General features: G+C 50.2%; 1 protein-coding gene across 3 annotated transcripts in view; it reads right to left on the reverse strand.

Moving 5' to 3' along the window:
- LOC119187099 (nuclear hormone receptor 4) overlaps positions 1–19,002 on the reverse strand; it is a 185,300-nt gene that overhangs the window by 49,268 nt on the left and 117,030 nt on the right. The window contains exon 1 of one of the 3 annotated variants that reach the window (XM_075884852.1): positions 5,645–6,143. The exons of the other annotated variants lie outside the window; for them this stretch is intronic. The gene's annotated coding sequence lies outside the window, so the exon portion shown is untranslated. Of the gene's footprint in view, positions 1–5,644; positions 6,144–19,002 lie in introns of those variants that run through there. 3 annotated transcript variants of the gene reach the window in all.

Raw genomic sequence — 19,002 nt, forward strand, 5'->3', positions numbered from 1 at the left:
GACATGCATCACGCGGCTTTCGCATTTCCTCTATATCGCTCGTATGAATATAGCATTGCCATTTCAGCAGCGTTCATCTTAGGGCACCAGGCCGTCAAGATGCTATGCACTCATTGTGAGTGTTGTCAACGTCAACGCCTTTTCTATTTTATCATGCCAGCCAGATGCGCTCGATAAGGCTAGGCTGTTCACCACCTTCTCCTTTAGCCCTCAACGCTCTCTCCCATCGCCTAGCCATCGGGTGTGCTTTGCGGTCATGGGGGAGAGTAGCCCCTCATGCAATGCATCATATGAAGTAATTTTTTGTTCAGTGTGTATAGATCCGTGGGGCGGCGTCTTGCATGCAATCCTCGTGTTCACAATATGGGAGTCACGCTGGCTCTGTGCTAAATACGGTCTTTTTACATAGCGTGTCGCCGTGGGTGGCGCTATGCGGGCAACCAATGGGGAAGCATCACCGCAACGTTTCTGCCTGCGCTGCTCTGTGACCATCGTCTTGAGCCAGAAAGAAACAGCATGAAGGAGCGAATCTGACAGACGTATGATATTGATGTGAGAAAAACGTCTATCGCATCTTCGGGGGGGGGGGGGAAAGGGGGGGGGAAGCGCTCGGACGCACGTGTGACGCGAGCAGCGCGACCTTCTCATACAGCGCCGCATCACGGACACTCCCTGAATTAAGGCGGACCGATGGCTCCCGTTGAGAAGCGCGCGTTTGCCCAGGCATAGAAATAAAGGAGGCGTTCTTCAAGGCTACAACGCAACGACACTTCTGGGCCCGGGATGTTGTAGCCGCTCACCCCCCCCCCCCCCCCCCCCCCCCGCTATATAAGGAGGATGCACACCGCCGGGTGGCAACAAGAGGGGGCGACAACGACGACGCTTTTCCTGCCGCGGAAAGTGGCTTGCTTCCACCTGAATGACTCACTGTGTGTATATGCCCGGTCAGCGCCTCCTCTATGCGCTGGCCCCGTACACACACACTTATCGGACAACAGCGGAATCGCGGGGCCGCTCGCCCCTCTCGGTGGTGACGTGGGCGCCTTGCTTGCGCGGTCGGCACCGCGGAAGGTGAAACAGCGAGTCTCGCGACATATCTGTCAGTCTCGTGCGCTCTTGGCGTGTTGCCGGCAAGCCTGTCACATTCAGAGAAGAAATGACACCGGAACGAAACTGCATTTCATATACACGAAGCACGAAGAACGCGTGCTCGTATACGCTCGTCCGATCAATCTGCCTCTTGGTACAGTGCACGGTTTTGGTTCTCGGCTGCTGAATCGAAAGTTCATAGATTCGATTCCGAACGTGGTGGTCGCATTTTGGTGGAGGCGCGATGGTAGAAGGCCATGTACTGAGCGAGGTCAGTGCGCATCAAGGAACCCCCGTGGTCGAAATTTGCCGCGGTCCTCCGCTGCGGCGGGCCTCATAAGGGATACGCGAAAGTCCAAATGATATTATTAGCCTGTCCGGTGTAACGTTTGTGTTTCACGTCTGGCGGCGACCAACCATGGAACCGTGCGAATATGGACCTACCCTTTATAAACTGAACATTGCGCTGTCCTGGCCAACGGCTTGAATTCGAGCGTGAAGTGTGTGAATTTTATCTACTTAAGCGATCATTATCTGTATCTGCTACTAGAACGCACACTGTCGGCAAATAATTGCACGTCTTGAAAGGAAACGTAAATTTCTTCAAAATAGAAGTCTTTCTTCTGAAAGATAACAGTCTTTCAGCAGTAGACCTTCGCACTTCGTCACTACAGTTACTATAGGCGTCAGTCACTACGGAAAAGTTCAGCGCACTTAGCGTTGGTCACCCTCTTTGCGCATGCGGCCATCTGTAATCACGCGTCGTCGCCGTATTTCATTAATCGTTAAAGTATTCGGAAAGTTATCTGCAAGATAGGTTAAATAAATAAAGCTACAGTTACTCGATTATTTTACTGTTGTTTCATACGATTTGCCCCGCCTTTCGGGGATGAACTTGCGTGCAAGTGTCCGCAACAGTTTCAACCACTGGGAGCTATATTAACATATATAGCGAAAGCCTCATGCAGTCTCGCTCGCTGGATTTCGTGCCGACCGGTTTTGCCCTCGCGATCTCCGACGTCAGCGTTGCTCTGGCCGACTAGGCTGGCCCTACGCCAACTCCTGACGCCGATCTTCGACAACAGCGTAGCTCTGGCCTACTGGACTTGCCTTACGCCATCTCCTGACGCCGACAAGAGCTCTCGCCAGTGGTGCCCCGTCCTCGGACTCCTGCAACCGTGTCCATCTTTCCTGCCTTCTCCTTACTTCCGTCGTTCGCTGTCCCTGCGCCTCGCTCTCTCCTTTCTCTCTCTCTCTCTATCTTTTTACCTTTTAGTCGAATCCTTTTAATCCCTTCTCTACCACCATCCCTCGTGAGCTACTGTTGAGGTGTCCTCCCCCTGAGAGACAGTTACAGGGCTCACTTTTCTCTTCTTTTCATTTAAAATTTAAAATCACTCACCCCCCCCCCCCCCTCATTCCACAACCTATTTCTCTATCTCTCCACTTCCGTCGATGAATCAAAGTTTTGAACCTGGAGAATCGACAGCTGTCCTACTGTTTCCTACGGAACACCGTAACACACATAAACAAAAGAAAAGCGAGAGAAGGAGGGAGAAAAAGAGTTAGCAGAGCCTCGAGAAGTACAGAGCGAGCTTAGCGTGCCCACTTTGTGTTCCCGAGAAAATGGCGACGCACGCCAGAACTCCATCGCAAACCTGAATCTATCCACCCTCGATGAAATGAATAGCCTCGTGTGTGAAGTTACTGTACTAACCTCATTCCGTCACTGATGCTTAGCGGCTCAGCTCGAAGACCTGCGTTCGAGACTCACTGGTCGCATTTCGGTGAGGGTGAAATGCAAAAAAAAAAGGGGGGGGGGGCGGGGACACTCATGCACTTACATTTGTCTTCAATTGGTCAAAATTCACCCGTAATTAACCTTAATTAATCAAGTGGTCAAGATTACGGTGTGCGCCTTAATCATACCGTGGTTTTGGCTCGTGAAAGCCTTGTACTTTATTTTTAACTCAAGTAAAATATCTAATAGCCCCCCCCCCCCCCCTACTCCTCTCTTCCCCTTGCCGATTTCACGAAGGTTGCCTTTCGTAAATAATGCCTGCCTGTGACTGACCACATTCGGAAGCATGCCTATCGTTACGGCTGGCTCTTACGACCTGCAAAAACGCACTCTTTCGTTCCTTTTTTTTTTTTCGCCAACATGGGCTCCGTTTGACGGTGAGAAACTTCTGTTTGCGCGTGCAAAAACAAAGGGTGCACGGGGTTGCACCATGTTAAGAAAAAAAAATGGACCGCGAAATATAAAAGTGGCGCATGTCTTCGGAGTTCGCGAGGAAGCTGCCCCGGCGTGCACTTGTCGTGCAGCGAGGTGCAGTGGGCGGCGGGCATGCATAAAGCCGGTGCGCGCCCTTCCCTGGGCGGTTCCCCCTCTCGGGATCATTGTTCGCTCATAGGAAAAGGCCGCCTAATTCTCTGCCCGTTCTAATTCCGTGTCGCTGCACTGTTACTGGAGCGGAGAGTGACACCGCAACCAGTGGGCGCGCGCTCATTCTGCCATTAGGCCTCCCACACCCGGCGTCAAAACTCGCCCAGCGGGTCACCGGGCGCTGCCTCCCCCCCTTTCCTCGCTTTCGTATTCACGCATTGTCTCTCGCATCCTCTTCACCGCCGCACACGGGCAGGAATGCGTATTTCTTTCTCGGCGGTTTCGGGCCAAGCGGCGCGAGACGAACGGCTTCAGTGCGGAGTTCCGTGGCGGAGCAGAACGCCCGACATGTACGGCTGCAGCTTTCCAATACGCTATGGCGTCCGCATGCGTTTTCGAAGTCATAAATTAGTCGTTCGGCCATAGGCGTAGCCAGGTGGCGTGTTAAATCCATCCCCCCTGAATGTTTTCAGTTTTGGATGTGTATGCGAGAGTGGTGGAGTAAATGTGGTTTAGCAGGGTTCTATTGCCCCCCCCCCCCTTTCCCACAGCACTCGAAAATTTAACATTTCACATGCATATATAGGCGCGCGCACAACAAACACTCACGAACCTTCATGAAGAGTGTCGGACCTCCTCCCCTCCAAACAACAAATATGGCTACGCCCCTTGTATATGTACACGCACCCACACAAACACATACACGAACATACATATGGGATCGGATGCACCCAACCCCCTAAAGAAAAAAAAATATTGCTAGCTACGCCCGCCCGTGTCGCTTTCGATGCCTGTGTGTCAAAACCCGTATATTCACATGAACTATAAAAAAAAGTTACTACGCTAGAGTTACGTTCGTAAGTTCTTTTTAACGAAGTCGGGTGCATTAATCGGCCAATTGAAGGCGGCGCCCTACAAACAAGTACAGCGCTGAGAATTTCGGGTCCCGTTTTGTTGGTTCGCCCCCGGTTGACGCAGGCGCATACAGCACGGAGGCGGCACAGCGCGTCGTTTAAAGAAATGTCCTCATTTGCATGCATCGTTCGTTCTTCTAGTCTTATCATGACAGAGGGCGGTTCCAACGGACTTATGCTTTATTATTATTATTATTTGTCCATTTCAAGACATTAATTTTTGATGCATTTTACATTCAAACCACGCCTGTGGCTTATATACGAACTTATATGCCTACGGGTACAAATGGCACATTATTTCGAGGAACTTTACAGCAGGCACTGCCGAAATTCGGTGAATGCGGGACCGCGGAATTTCCAGGCCTATTAGTGTAGTTACTCTGTTCTGCTACGCAGACTTAAAATAATTGTGCCCAATTGGGCGAGGAGGCGCACGGCACATTTTGCTTCGATGCGCTTGCTTAAACACCGAGCAATCGTGCGACGCATTGGTGATTTAAATCGAGTAAGAGGCGACAAAGAATGTAAAAGCATGTCCGAACTTTCGCTCTATAACGTTTATCGCTGCTACGGCTGACAGAAGCGTACTTCTCAGCACGACACACACACACTGATGATATGTGGGGTTTAGCGTCCCAAAACCACCATATGATTATGAGAGACGCCGTAGTGGAGGGCTCCGGAAATTTCGACCACCTGGGGTTCTTTAACGTGCACCCAAATCTTACCACACGGGCCTACAAGAATTTCCGCCTCCATCGGAAATGCAGTCGCCGCAGCCGGGATTCGATCCCGCGACCTGCGGGTCAGCAGCCGAGTACCTTAGCCACTAGACCACCGCGGCGGGGCATGACGCACACAATGTGCAGAGCCAAGCGTCCATTCAGACGTGCCAGGTATGCGTAATGACGGGCACAATCGCAATTAGCGACACCGGCACATTACTGTCACTTGCCCATTACCGCGCCCATTAACGCGAACTGCTGAAAAGTTGTTCAGGAGTTCACGCTAAGGGACTCTGTTCTTGGGAATTCTCACTCTGTCTGACGCCTTACGGTTTACGAACGGAAGAGCTATATGTCTACGCGTCCTAGATAAATGATTTCAAAACAGGCAAGAAAAAATGAAATGATGAACGAAAACGACGTTCAAGTTTTCCTGTTCCGCATGTGAAGTGTCGGAGTGCGCAGGTGCGCGTTAGGACGCGGTCCGGGGCTTGCGCACTGTTTGACCCGCATTCGTAGGCCTATCTCACCTCCGTATGAGCTCCAGCTTTCCGCTCGGTTCGACTCTGGCCTTGGGTCGGCCCCGGGCTGGAAGGCGTCTCAGCGGCGCTCCTCCGCGGGCCCCGGGGCCTCTTTCATCCCGGCACGGCGACTCGGGGCTGCAGTGCGGCGTCGTCTCGTAGGATTGCCAGCAGCCAAGTCCGGGCCATGTCGTCCATTCACATCGGGCCCGGAGCTCGAAGCACCCTCTCGGCGCGCAGGCGCCCCGCTTCCTCGTCCAGGAACACCGGCATGGCCAGAGTCTTCAGAGCTCGCAGGGCTGACCAGCAGCGCGCTAAAGTCACCGGCCCGGGTCCACAGGCTGTACTCGCTTTGAAGCGGCCGCACGCTCGCAGACTGGGTCTTTTCTGTGAGAGGTCGTTGAACCCAAGCCGCGGTCTCTGCGCGAGTTTGGCACAGCGAGAGCGGGGAGAGCACCGGCAGCGAGGAGGAGGGGGCTCGGGCGCCGGGGTCTGGCAACCGGGGGCCTGACGTCACGACGACGTCTTCAATGCCCAAACGGGGGGAGCCGCTAGGCCGGGGAGAGGGCCGCTCTTCCCTCGCCCCCCGCTGGCTACAATAAGGCGCGCGCGCTATAGGGGGTTATATAAAAGCTCCCTTCGGGGAATTCGAGCTCCGGCTTTCCTCCTCGCCGCTGCTCGTAGCTGGGTCGGCGGTTTGCTTCCGCGCGGGCTCAACTTCCGGGTTCGGACGAGGTGGCTGCGCCCGCAGTTGGGCGCGCACTTCTCGGGGGCCATGGCGGGCCCCTCAAGGTCGGGCTGGACACGCGATGGCTGATATACTGCTTCCTGCGAATCGCTCGTTCACGCCTTGCTTGATCCAGAAACACAGAGAGACCCGAATGAAGGGCGCGCACCTTCGAAAGGAAGTCGTCCGTCATGCAGAGCGGGCCCTCGCGTTGTTGCGCGGAAAGCGCACAGGTGGGGTGCGCCGCAGCTGCCCGCGCGCGGGTCACGGACGCCCCGCGCACTTTGGAGTGGTCATAACTTAGCGCGCCGTGCAGCCGTTTTAGGAGCAACTCACAGCTGGAGCGGTGGCAACGACCTTTTCGAGCCAGATAGCGTATCGGGAGTTGCCCCCTCGGATAGCGACCTTTTTGTGTGCCCGCGCCCTTCGCAGGTTGCGCGGACGCCCAACAGGTCCGGGCATTCGCGAGGCAAGCTCGAAACTCGGTCAGGTTCGCTCGCCCACGCAAGTGTCCGGAAAGGGAATCGCCACTTTGCCGGTTTTGTTCGTACACCGAGACTCTAGGTGATAACTTTCACGTGTGCTGACAAGCGACGCGTATTATTGGCGTGCGAGAGCGTGCAGGCAAAAAAAAAAAAAAAAAAAAGATGAGGCACGATGCTGTGGGAGTGTGCGAGCCCTTGTCGATGATTCGTGAGAACTTTGGGCTGCCGAATGTAGGTCGCTGTAGGAATGATCAGCAGGCTCTCTAAGAGCGAGTGCACAGGTGTTTGAGATAACGGAATACCCCATCCTCTCAGAGGCACCTTGGCGCACATGCAAGCTTGAATGCGGGCTTCATTGTTACTGTCTTTTCCATCTGGTTGTTCCGAAAGTCGTCTTGCTACTCTTGTGTCCTGCCTTTAAATTAAGTGCGAATTATAAAACGCTTCTGTGTCTTTTTATTCCCTTCCCTCCTTGTGTCTTAATTCTCTCTCGTCTTTCTGTCCCAATGTAGGGTTTCCTGGTTAACCCCCCAGTTGTTTCCTTCCTTCCTATGGAAACGGTTGGACTTCTGTAGATGTGGTACGAAGCCACCCTTCCTTGACTGCGAACTATGCAGCTCGGACGACGCGCCAAGTTTTGTGCGAAAGTATCAATTTCATACTCCATGATGTGGGTGGTCCCGCGGGGCAGTTCCGGGTTTGTATATGCACGTTTGTTGTCGCCGACTGACCTGATAGAGTTTGTGGCCCCTGAGTCTCAGCCTATCGTCCAACTTCACTCTCTCATTCCCACTCCTATTTAGTTTCAATAAAGTTTAACCACACCCCACTTGGGGTAGTTCCGAAATCGTTCGACGTTATGATCGCATTCGAATCTTCCATTGCAACGCAATGCTTTTGCACAGGCAAGCTCTTTGCCGTGGAGCTTATAGCATTAATGCATGCATGCTAATGCCACACTAATGCACGCCACCATTCGTTAGAATCTTGTCTGCATGTTTACCATATGGAATATTGAGTTGTCAATCAGATCGGTTGGATCTAGTTGAAAAACGCGAGTGGAATGGGCCTGCACGCGTATTGGAAACAGTGGAAAGTATTAAAAGAAAACAAAAAGGCAACACGTTGAACGACACAGCGTGTAGGAGTTTGCGAACGAAACTTGCGCATAAACTTCACCAAAACGAAAAAAGAAGACGCGCACGATATGTGGTCTGTAAGAAAAGAAAAGGAAAAGTGTCATACAAGTCAGGAGAGCAAGATTCTGGCAATCAATTTTTGCATTAGGCGAATACAGTGAACGTCCCGAATTTATACAAAATCGTTCCACCAGGCGATCGAGTTTCACAGGAGTAAGTTTTAGCTAGATCGTCATTTCCAAGCCCCTAGTTGGTAAACTATTCAACTCCCGCAACCCTTAGCAACTCCCATCACTGAAAGGCCAAGTCCGGTGTGATTAGCCTGTCGTGACAGCTGAGAAAAATTCACAGGTTACTTTGAGCATTCCGCCAAGGCAACCCGAAGGCCAAACCATCTTTTTCTTCCCAGTCGATGTTATAAGAGTGGATGACTTGGCATAGCCGTCACAGCGGCTATGGTATGCACTTTGAGTGAATTTCACTCATTCTTATCGGGTCTTAAGTCGCATAATGCTGCGTATGCTTTATCTGTCAGTGCATCGCGTTTTTTTCGCGTTTTTTTAGCCAAGTGTGCGTTTGGCTTGCTAATTACTTTTACAAATATGGGGAAGAGAATTAATGAATGTAAATATTCGCGTCTGATTAGGCATCTTTCGTCTTTAAGCGTTCGCTTAGTGCAGGTGCATCTTATCGACGCACTGAATCGTCCGTTTCGCAAAGTGCACGAAGGCACTGACGCAATCTGAAAAGATAAAGAAAAGAAGTTTGTGCTTTGCGGGTTCCTCGCTTATGTGAATGGAGCCGGGAACGTTTCGGAAAGCAGCAACGAGCGCTCAGCGTCCGCACAACATTACGCCCAACAGCCCTGAAGGCCGTAAACTAGTTTTGCCTTGGGCCTCCTTCTCACTTAACGAGGGGGCAAGGCACCCGCGTATGAATGCTCCATTAACGCCAGCAAGAATCATTCAGTCTGAGAACTGGTCAAGGACCGCCAATAAATAAGACAAAGTGCTGCCCTTGGCATCAGTTTGCGCGAAAATGCTATAGGCCCGTGTGTTCAGATTTGGGTGCACGTTAAAGAACCCCCGGTGGTCGAAATTTCCGGAGACCCCCACTACGGCATCTCTCGTAATCATATAGTGGTTTTGGGACGTCAAGACACGCATATCAGTCTGTTTACAAGGCGCGTTCCATTCGGAATGTACACCTCAACCACCACCACAGTGATTTTAGAAAGCTAAAATCAGCCTATCGAGATTAGCCTTTCCTGGCCATGTACAATGAACTCGGCAATCATGCCACCTATAGCAAGTCGAAAGAGAATCAGCGGGAAAACAGTTAGAATGACGCTGAGACCAACAGTAAACCATCGCTATATATATAGCGGAACGTTAATCAATGCTTCAATGATATGCTTGCTAGTTTTATCTAACTGACAAATGCAAACTCCATTTATTTGATCAGAATGGTCCAGTGAGAGTGTTATATATCACGTAATGATCACGCTGGCTGCAGGGATGTCAACGTAGAAAGAATAAAAAAAATATGGGACGGTCTAAAAGTGATTATCAGAGTTCCAACCAGAATGCTTTAATCTGTGTGAAAGCAGCACATGTAGCTATTCATTTTTATATTTATTATCGCAAAACCTTTTTCACAAGGGGCGCGAGAAATTTATGACAAAAGCAGCCGTGCTAAACACTGTAAGAACGATATTTAACCGACAATTGGTCAAATGGGAACCCTCGCATATAACTCGGTAAATGCACGCCCGAAGAAACCACTCTTACCGCCCACTTCCTACATTAAGACGGCCCCATTAGCCACACACCCTGCATGGCTTACTCGAAGATTATAAGAAAAACTTAGTTCGAAAAGACGTCTTACGATACGAGACCATGTTTACTGCTGCGTTCTTTTTTTTAGGTTTTTGCTTTTTCTATTTTTTTTTGACGGACAACGGGGATGACCGACCACCCTTTGTATGCGTATAGTGAATGCTGTCTCGGGTTCTCGCGCATTGATAATCCCATTTCCCTTCTCACCTCCCATTGTAGGGTAGCAAACTGGAGATGACCTGGTTAGCTTCCTTGCCTTTTATGCTTCGTTTGTTGGGTAAGTTCTAAGAGCCTTGGGCTTCTGCAAACTTCGCTCGGGCTGATATTCTCATTTTCAAGATGTTGATTGATTGATATGTGGGGTTGAACGTCCCAAAACCACAAAACCACCATATGATTATGAGAGACGCCGTAGTGGAGGGCTCCAGAAATTTCGACCACCTGGGGTTCTTTAACGTGCACCCAAATCTGAGCACACGGGCCTACAACATTTCCGCCTCCATCGGAAATGCAGCCGCCGCAGCCGGGATTCGATCCCGCGACCTGCGAGTTAGCAGCCGAGTACCTTCGCCACCAGACCACCACGGCGGGGCATTTTCAAGGTGTTTAACGCGAGAGAGGCGAAATATGCGCCTCTCTCGCGTTATTGCGTATTTTTCGCAATACGCGAGTCTCAAACGGTGTTTTAGGGCTCGCCTGCATTGTCCGATTATATTTACTATGGTAATGATGATTATGATAATGATCTGTACTTGTGCGCCCGGATGGTGCAAGGACCAGGCGGCAGGACGTAGCCTACGATAAATTTTTATTCCGTTATGACAAACGGAAAATCATAAACAAAATAGAGGACCGAAAAGAAAGAAAACGAGGATAATATGGGAATGGGAAGTGAAACTATATATAAGAACTATGAAAGCTATACTGAAGCCGGAGAGAATGAAAACGAAGACAACAATTCAGTTGGATAATCAATTTTACGAGAATGAAAACTGAGTAGGGCTGATTCAAGCTAAAAAAAAGTTTGAAAAATGTAGCATGGTAATCATTTTTGTTTAACTTCAACAACATCAGCACAGCGGAGCAGGTACGTAGGAGGACCCAGTGTTGGAACTACAAATTATAAAACTGCTCAAATATTTATGCGCGATTCAATGTCTAGAAGTGGCTATTTGGGAGGCCTCCTTATGGGTATGGTTGAAAAGATAAAAGGAAGTGTGTTGAATCAACTTCTGTATGGCTCAGAGGGGATGTCATCTAGTTCTGTGTAAGTAAAAAAAAAATATTTTGATGTAGGGCAGCGTCATCATCTGTTGTAGAAAATTCTGAATGAATAAAAAGCGCAATGGTGGCTATTCGAGGAAATGTGGAGACATCGAAGATCCCCGGCTTTTTTCATGCGACCTAACTAGTTTTAAAAATTTTGTTAACAAAAATTTCTGTATCCCGACGCAGTCACACGTAGGTCGCCTTTCAGGTAAAAGATCAATCGCAGGTCCCCTTATATGTAGATATCCTGGCTTATAAATTCGCGACATGCTTAATTTATGTATGAACCACGGCGGCCTGCTGTATCCGGCTAGTAAATTGATTTTTTTGCAATCTTGCCTAGGACGTTGAATGATTCTGGCTCGAAAAGTGATAAACTTATCGAAAGAGAATCTGTAATTCTGACGGCTAATGATTCCTTCTTGAAAAGTTTCCGCAGCGCTCCTGTATATGTGCCCCGCCGCGGTGGTCTAGTGGCTAAGGTACTCGGCTGCTGACGCGCAGGGCGCGGGTTCGAATCCCGGCTGCGGCGGCTGCATTTCCGATGGAGGCGGAAATGTTGTACGCCCGTGTGCTCAGATTTGGGTGCACGTTAAAGAACCCCAGGTGGTCGAAATTTCCGGAGCCCTCCACTACGGCGTCTCTCATAATCATATGGTGGTTTTGGGACGTTAAACCCCACAAATCAATCAATCAATCCTGTATATGATAATTGGCGTATATAATCCGGAAAGTGAAAAGTCTGTGAATCAGCAGGAGAAATGATGCCTACGCAAAGGACACGTGGTCGACCAACCGTCGAAATATACAGTGTGATTCATCCACTCACCGCTCCCCTTCGATCATGGTTAGATCGGGAGGCCCAGCATTTCGACGCCTATCAGTGCAGAATTAGGAATGATAGAAAGGGACTGACTGACATCAGGAAAGAACTCCTCACTAAGTGACGAGCCACATAATCACTGCAGAACAGTTTTCAAACGAAGTTGCAAGGAGAGTCTAATGGAGAGTCGCCATTCTACACAAGTGCCGGATAGAGTTACTCTATATTCTACATTAAGGTAGTGACGTTGTGCGTAGGCCTGGCTAGGAACTGCAGCTCGACGGCGAAATACCACTCCGTTTTTGCAGGCGACGTGCTTAAGCGCGTCGCCGACCAGCGATGAGCTTTGCTGGCTATGAGGAGTGTTAATCCAGTTCGCTGCAGTGGCATGTAGGGGAATAGTAGAATAGTCGGTCTGAGAAATGGCTTCTCGCCCCGCCGTGGGGGTCTAGTGGCTAACATACTCGGCTGCTGACCCGCAGGTCGCGGGTTCGAATCCCGGCTTCGGCGGCTGCATTTTCGATGGAGGCGCAAATACTGTAGGCCCGTGTGCTCAGATTTGGGTGCACCTTAAGGAACCCCAGGTGGTCGAAATTTCCGGAGCCCTCCACTACGGCGTCTGTCATAATCATATGGTGGCTTTGGGACGTTAAAGCGCACATATAAATCAATCAAGCAATCGAGAAATGGCTTTTCCGCAATGCACGATTGCTAGCAGCGTTCGAAAACTAAGACGCGCAACTCTGCTACATAAAGGTGCAACCAACTGTAGCGTGTAATCATGCAGTTAGTCCAAGTGCCCACAGTTCTTCACGATACTTCGTGGCATTCCGATTGAAGATAAGAGAGAGAGAACACAAGGAGAAAGGCAGGGAGGTTAACCAAGGCTGAGCCCCGGTAGGCAACCCTGCACTGGGGAAGGGGAGAGGGGAGGGAAAGTTATAGAGGAGGAGAAAAAAAGGTCACTGACTGGGCCGACGCGTAACAGTTTGACATCACAAACGATGAAACAGGTCGGTGCTTTTCTCGCTAGGGAGACGGCTTTGCGGCTCCACTGTCGGCAGTCTGTGCATACAAGCTTTGCACGTATGCTGTAAACGATCGGTGGGCAGATGAGATTAAGAAGTTTGCGGGTATAAATTGGCAGCAGCAAGCACAGGACCGGGTTAACTGGCGGAACATGGGAGAGGCCTTTGTCCTGCAGTGGACGTAGTCAGGCTGATGATGATGATGATGATGTACACGATCGCTTAAGGCGCGGAAGTAAAGACGTACGGCGTTGGCGAGTCGAAACACGACGATCGGAGCCGGACCCTGGCGGAGCCGTCGCGTGCTCTTACGCACGCCGACCCGGCGGGGAGGTCTCCGCGCACGTATACTACGCCTCTCGACCTCCGGCGCTTATCAAGGTGAAAGCGAAAGGCTTCTCGCGGCGCGTTCACCGCCATCGAGGCAGCCGCGCGAGCCATTCACTTATCGCCCGACCGGCACGGCGGAGCCGCGATAGCACGCGCTCTCGAGCGTTCCTCTTTCGACGCGCCTTTTTTTTTTATTATTTTGTTCTACATCACCAAGGGGAGGAGGGAAACACTGCGATCTATTTTTTTTCTATACGCGTTGTACACATGCGGAGATTTCCGTAGCCGATCGACGTCTCGGGAATACGCGCGGGCGACGACTTCTTCCGCCAGGAAGCAGGAAAAGATGGCCGCGGAATGCGGAGCGAGGAAGCGTGTCCCTTATACTTTCATTTCCCGCTCTTTTTTTTCTCGTTCTTTCGTTACCAAACCTTTCCCGCCAATCTGCCTTTCGAGCAGAACATGCACGGGGTGAATCAATGAATGCGATCGGCTCTCTCTCTCTCTCTCGATACGCCTTCTCCATCAAAGGTAGTATCACGGCAAGATAGGAAAGCCTGTTTCGAACAGAGAACGTCGTGGTTGTTTATTGTACATTAGCTTCGCTCAGAAAGGTAGTAAGTAATAAAAGAAACTGTACACTACAACAGCAGCGATGTCACATCTTATGTCTCATCTACAGAACAGAGGCCTCTCCCGACACGTACCGTGTTAGCGATTCGGCGCTGCATACAATACTAAATCACGTGCAGCAGAGAAGCACCCACGTATTACCAGAATCGCCCGATAGGCAGTCGATCCCATGTGTCTATGCTGTCCGCAAATTGCCACTGTATTCGACATGGATCGCCATACGTGTACGTGTGCTCCGTGCCGAATATTGCGTCCCGACATGCGTTGCGCATGAGTCACCAGAAATGAATGAATGGCGGCGGTGGTGATGATGACGATGTCGCTACAGGCGGGTTTAGCCCGCCAGACCTCGCCGGCTATTGCTCCAGCGCCTCAGTGTTTCTTTCGCGCAGCACTTTTCACACTGTGTCACTTAATCCAGTCACTCGCTGAAAACTCAAAAGAGCCGCGCCGCGGTGGTCTAGCGGCTAAGGTACTCGGCTGCTGACCCGCAGGTCGCGGGATCGAATCCCGGCTACGGCGGCTGCATTTCCGATGGAGGCGGAAATGTTGTAGGCCCGTGTGCTCAGATTTGGGTGTACGTTAAAGAACCCCAGGCGGTCAAAATTTCCGGAGCCCTCCACTACGGCGTCTCTCATAATCATATGGAGGTTTTGGGACGTTAAACCCCACATATCAATCAAATAAAAAGTCAAAAGAACGAGGGGCACTTCTTTGCTCACTATCCAATGTATTTTAACGCGATAGCGTTCAAAAGCTCGTTTCGCAGAAATTACAGGGTTGGTATTGTTGGCTGTAAGCGAAAAACCAGCGTTGTCCGTCAGCTGAAATGCCCCAGATAGAAGAAATGATGAAAAAATATCTCCACTTTGAAGGAGAATCGAACCGAGGACTTCTGTGTGGCAGGCAGATGTACTACCAGAGAACCACGCCTGCTTTTTTTTTCTTCTTTATTCCCAGAACCTAGCCTGTGCTAGAAATCACCTGGGAATATAACGCCATATGCATCTCGTGTAGTGCGAACAAGCGTATGCGGGAAACAGAGCCCGATATGACTTTTCGCCTCCCAACTCATATCAACCGAAGACATACCGGTGTTGTCAACCAGATTCGACTGGGCGTTAATTACCTTCACTTGGCGTTATACGTGCGCCTAAACGGCTGTGCGGACAGCCCGAACTGTGAACGCTGCCAAGCGCGCGAAAGTTCGCGCTTGTCCCTGTCTCTTCTTTTCTGTTGTCGTTTGTCTCTATTCGCGCACACCAGTTGACCCAGAATGCGACACAGTTATGGATACACACCGCAGCTGGGGACTAGGAGTGAATTTTCATCACCTGGCGTTCTACAACTTGAACGTGAAGAAAAGTACATGTTTCTTCTTTTGATCTATCCTTTTTTTGCATTTCGACATCGTCGTAAATGCGGCAGCCATAACAGGAAATCGAATACGTGCCCTTGTGCCAAAGCAACCGAAAGCGGAGGGGTTTATATAAAGACGGACATTGCACTAGGTCAGCACGCACAAAACCATGCAGTGCGCGCTCTTCTTGAGTGACTAACGGTTTTATTAAGTTTCTGAGTACGCGGTCACTGGTTTCACTCTCGATCACGGCAACCGAGTGTTAGTGCGTGTAGACCACGGAAGCGCATTAAAAAAAAAAAACGAATTCTAGCTTACAATCGTTCGGGCTGTTTAGAGAAGCAAAATAATCATCCATCTATGCAAAATGAGCGGCTCCAATTTTGTCATGATACGAAAAAGACAAAAGTATCGCTTTTTTTGTTTAAGCGCTGTGGACTGAGGGCCGTACTTTCCAAACTAAATGTCCAGATGAGATCATATTAATGAGAAGGAACACACGTGCCATGTTTAACAAAGAAAAGCGAGCCCTTAAGTTTCCATTTCTCCCTACACTTTAAGCTGAGACTCTGTAAGACGAACACCGGGACGTATACTGCAAACGGGGTGTAAACCATCGTCACACCAACGTGCAACAGCCAGGCATCGTATGCGATATCGCAGCTGTACCGACCAGGCCGTAGTCAAACCTCTGGTCGAACCGTGGGCCCGTGCCCTGGAGCGACCGGGATCACCGTGGCAGCAACTTCAGTGCACCTCTCGACGCGCATACATAAATTGTGACGTCGTGAGGTTGGTTGGAAGGCTTCTTGAAAGACATTTTAGTCGTGTTGTTTGCGATCCGTTGATTGATTGATTTGTGGGGTTTAACGTCCCAAAACCACCATTTGATTATGAGAGACGCCGTAGTGGAGGGCTCCGGAAATTTAGACCACCTGGGGTTCTTTAACGTGCACCCAAATCTGAGTACACGGGCCTACAACATTTCCGCCTCCATCGGAAATGCTGTTTGCGATCCGTGACGACGCTGTCGGTCTGTATGTAAATTAGTGTCGATTTTCTCGAAACTTTTCAAGGTGAGAGCAGAATTTAAACAAACCCCTTCCATGCTCTTCCGCGTGCGTAAAAACAAATTTTGCGTTTTTACGTTCCGCAAAAGAATTAAAAATTCTTGAAAACGGGGTGTAGCTGGAGCCAAGGTTTTGACAAACAGTTTTCGATAAATTTTAATATCTCAGCCCGACACCTCGTGTTCAAAGATTTTTAATATCTCTTCAAGCTTCCATATTCCCATGAGAGTCTGTCTAAAAAAAGAAACAGAAGCATGATCTGCGTACAAGATGACTCTGGATTGAAATTCCGACCACGTGATGTTCTTAAAATGCACTCGTTCCCATCGGGCAAGCTGCGCACCCGGGTTCGCACGAAGGTACATGAAAACATAACTCGTTCTCAGCCTTGCAACTTGATAGATATGTGTGGTTTAACGTTCTAAAAGCACCCTATGAATATGATAGACACCGTAGTGGAAGGCTCCGGAAATTTCGACAAGCTGGGATTTTTTTAACGAACGAGCTCCCAAATATGAACACACGGGCCTACAACACAGCAGTGCAACTTCATAGCAATACTGAGATACCACTGCGCGAAGTGGTTCCGCATGAATCTGACTTCATATCCAAGACGAATACTTCAAGTTATCGCTTTCGAGTTAACATTCAGACTGGCAGATGAAGTACAGATTACAATGTGACAAGGTACCAGGATTCTCGCGTGGCCAATTACGCGCGAGACAGGTTTCATGAAAGAAACTCGGGAAAAGCCGCAATTTTCCCGCGGCGTCGAAATGCGTCCACTCTGCGCTGTCGCGTCGAGATTTCGGCAGCCGTCATGGACAAGGCGAGATAAGAAGAGAACACTGCCCCGACGGCAATTTCGAGACAAAGCTTGCGTGTTGAGTGCTCTGAAGTGGCGGATGGACTCAGTGCAGTCCCTTCCGCGAAACAGGGTTCATTAACACCGGTCGCACGGTGATGGAAAAGAATGAGCTTTCCTTCCGTTGGCTCGAACGAGAGAGAATCACACTCGGCGTGTCAAGCATATGAAGGTGCAAGAAAATGGGTTGAGTGAATCGTATGCTTTGAATGGACGCAGGCACGTTACATGTTGCAATAAAAAAATTGTAACAGTGAACTTTCCCATACTGCGTAGACTGGCTGGTGCTACGAGGATTTAACAGTTTCTGGCTGGCAGAGTGGATCAATAACAATAACCGTTAAGGTTTTACGTCCAGGAACCACCATATCATTATAAGGGACTCCGGAAATTTAGACATTCTGGGGTTCTTTAACGTGTGTACCTTTATACATCTAAGCACACGCACCTCTATAAGGTCGCCTCTGCAGAAATTCGTTCGCCACGGCTGGAATTCGATCTGACAGCCTTCGGATGACTCGCAGTCATGGGACGCAGGTCGACGCAAGACAGAGCACACACCCATTTGCATTGCACCCATAAATACGCGCTGTATTCCGAGGCGACCACACACGGTGGTATTGTTTTTAGTGAACGCTGACATGGTTGGTTGAGAAAAGGCAGGCAAGCATACATCGCTTCAGTCATGGGACACGCGAGATTACACGTAAAACAGAGTGATCAGCCATGCGACGCGCGGGATTATGCGTCATACAAAATGACATTTTAGTTGAAAGTCATTTTTTTTTCCAAAAACAGTCACTGCTCTCTACGGAAGTACGCGATGAAAAACCATGTGTAAGTATCGTCGTTGTAGCACGTCGATCCTGTATCGAAGCGACTAGATCCCTTTCGCCTTCGTTCCCGTGGTCGGGCGAGTTTGCTTGCTCGAATAGCCAGCATATACTTTTCTCTATGGCCCAAGCCACGATCTTTCAGACGCAAGGATTCTTACGCGTGATTTTTTCGTAATGACGTACACGCTGCGGATGGTCTATGCAGGCGCAGTGTTGCGCTCATCAGCTGCCTTGGCTTGACTGGTTAGTGCACTCTACACGCACTGGAGGTAGGAACGAAGAGACTATCGAAGACTACGACACCCAGCTTTCTTCGCGCAACTCGCATGCCTTGTCCGCATATACAGACGGGTGAATTGAATGATCTGAGTTTTCCTCTTTATGTACTGCATAAAAGTGTACACTATATACGTGAGCCGGAGCCCCGGCCGCTCCGTTGCCGGCGCGTCAAATGGTACACTTCCGCCGATCGCGACGCGGCTCGTGGGTCATGTATGTCATATAGCCTGTCATGTGTGCCGGCCGTGTAGAGCGTTCGCAAGGGTGCAGTTCCCATGAGCGTCGCGTTGAAGAGACAATGAGCCCGGGGAGGTCAGCCCAGCTGCGGAACAGTGGAATGGGGTCGTAAATCTGAATCCGGGCCTCGGGCCCTGGTGTCACGAGCTGGTGCCTCGCTCGTCACGCCTCGTGGTGGGCCAGGTATTGTCCATGCGACGCACGCGGGACCCGCAGGCTGCGCTCCCGAACGTGTGGCCAGCTATGCAGGAGGCGGGTTTCGGGCGGAACAGGGTTCACTGGTGCAGGGCCGTGCAGTCGTCCTACACGCATTCATGATTTCGTCTCTCCTTCATGGCAAAGTGCGTGCCTGGATGATTGGCGGTGTGTGTGTGTGTGGTTCTTCTTCGCAGTTGTGCTTCGATGGCGGCCGGAGATGTGCATTCCCCCGTGCGTGCCTCGTTTACAG

This window comes from Rhipicephalus microplus, unplaced genomic scaffold (genome assembly GCF_043290135.1).
Source record: "Rhipicephalus microplus isolate Deutch F79 unplaced genomic scaffold, USDA_Rmic scaffold_49, whole genome shotgun sequence".
Taxonomy (NCBI): Eukaryota; Metazoa; Arthropoda; class Arachnida; order Ixodida; family Ixodidae; genus Rhipicephalus; species Rhipicephalus microplus.